The following is a 2,083-nucleotide window of genomic DNA, read 5'->3' as shown; positions in this document are numbered from 1 at the left end:
TGTGTGTTCATTTCAGTTCAGCTTCTTGCATGGCTAACTAGCTTACAATGTACGTACATGTAACTTAATGTTAATAATTGCCCAAAGTAGGCTTTAACTTTTCCAATCTAGCTGAATCAGTGGCTCTGGCAGAGGATTGGAGTAAATTGTGTACTGTCAAACCTTTTCAACTGTCAAACCAAAATTTATGTTTTGCCTAGGCATTGATGCTGTAATCACCTTACAGCAAACAAGTCTGATCCCTATATGTTTCACTTTCAGATCCAGAATGACAAAGCCCAAAAAGAGGCCATGCCCCTCCTGCCAGGCCCCAAATTCCCTTGGGAGGAAGACATGTACAGAGTGTGTCGGCCCTCTTCAAATGAATGAAGAATTTAAAAAAAAACAAGATAAGCTGAAGGACTGCAGCTGGGCATCATCTGTGAAAAAACACAGAAATTCCAGCAGGACCATAAAGTCAGCCCAGCTATCTGTGAGTTTTAATTGCTAATGATCCTATTTGTCAACCATTATTTTTGTCATTGAACAATATGCCTGTTACACTTTCACTTAATAACATGATGTAAGACATACATAAATAGAATGACAAAGTGCTAAATCACAAAGCTAAGATGCTAAGAGATGAGCAAGAAACACAATTTAACAATATTTGCCAAATCAGCAAGGTTGAAGTTCTTGAGTTGTTGCTGATTAGCCTTGCTTGTGCATGCCTAAACTCTCAACATATATTTGGTTCTGTTCTGGGACGCCCTGCTACTCTACACGCTTGCGTCACTTGCGTGGAAAGCCTGAGGCAGGAAGAGCACACCTTCCTGCCCTTCATGAGCCATCATGAACAGCTATAGCAGGGAGCACAGCAGCAAAGACCCCCGACAGAACAGAACAGCAACAATGACTAATGATTAAGTTCAGACACAGCATGATAGGAGGAGCTGGGGTGGAGGTGGGTTGCGATTCAGCCAGCAGAGGAAACAGCAAAAGAAGCTGGGCAAGGCTGTTTAAATAGAGCGCTCTGAATGTAGTTTACCAATAGAAAGCATAGGGGAAGTCAGATGAGCCATCAGCTGACTGAGGAGTGGCGGCTTGCTGATGACAGCTAACAGTGCTTGACTCCATGGCGTGCCTGAACTAACGCTATGCTTGATTTATTGGAATTTGTCAAGCCAAGGTGTAACTGTATATATTTTTCTTCACTGTAATTCTTGCAGGTTTTAAAACTAAATGCCCTTGGCCACTGCCCAGTCCTATTTCTTGGCCATCAGGGCCGCAATGGGCAGATTCATGCCGACATTGTACATCATGTCTCCCAAGCTGATGGGGCTGTCCAGGAGATATTGAAGACGATGAGGAAACTCTACGAACACCTCCTCAAAAGTGAGATCATCCTTGTTCAAAATTAATACATCATACTTTATTATGCCATAGCATATCATACTTAATTATGCCGTACTGGTATGTCATTAGTGTAAAGGGTTCAACAACAAAGCTGCAGTTGCTTAAAAACACTAGAAAAAAATTTAAATCCTCTTTTCAAAATGCATACATTTCTATGGCTTTAAGAACTACATGGTTGAATGACAATAAGGAAATTTAATGCAAATTAATGATGTCTTTAGAACTTGAGAAAACCTCAGTAACTGCTTATTTTTTGTTAAGTAAGCAAAACAGTTGTATCTACTTTAAAATAAGTGTTTATTGTTTGTTTGTTTGTTTGTTTGTTTGTTTGTTTATTTGCTCAGCAACTGTCAGCAGCTGGTCCTGTGCCTGTGGACAACTGTCCACCCCCTCCCCCTGCAGACAGTGATACTGGACCAGAACCAGAGGGAGAATTTGTGCTTTTCCTTGAACCTGTCAGTTTACCATCTTCCCCCTCTCAGCCTCCTCCCTCATCTTCCCTCTCCCCTCATTCTCCTCCCTCATCTTCCCTCTCCTCTCAGCCTCCTCCCTCATCTTCCCTCTCCTCTCAGCCTCCACCTCCATCTTCCCTCTCCTCTCAGCCTCCACCTCCATCTTCCCTCTCCTCTCAGCCTCCACCTCCATCCTCCCTCTCCTCTCAGCCTCCACCTCCATCTTCCCTCTCCTC

The sequence above is a fragment of the Myripristis murdjan genome, chromosome 22 (assembly GCF_902150065.1).
Source record: "Myripristis murdjan chromosome 22, fMyrMur1.1, whole genome shotgun sequence".
NCBI lineage: Eukaryota > Metazoa > Chordata > Actinopteri > Holocentriformes > Holocentridae > Myripristis > Myripristis murdjan.
This window is presented reverse-complemented; position numbering follows the sequence as displayed.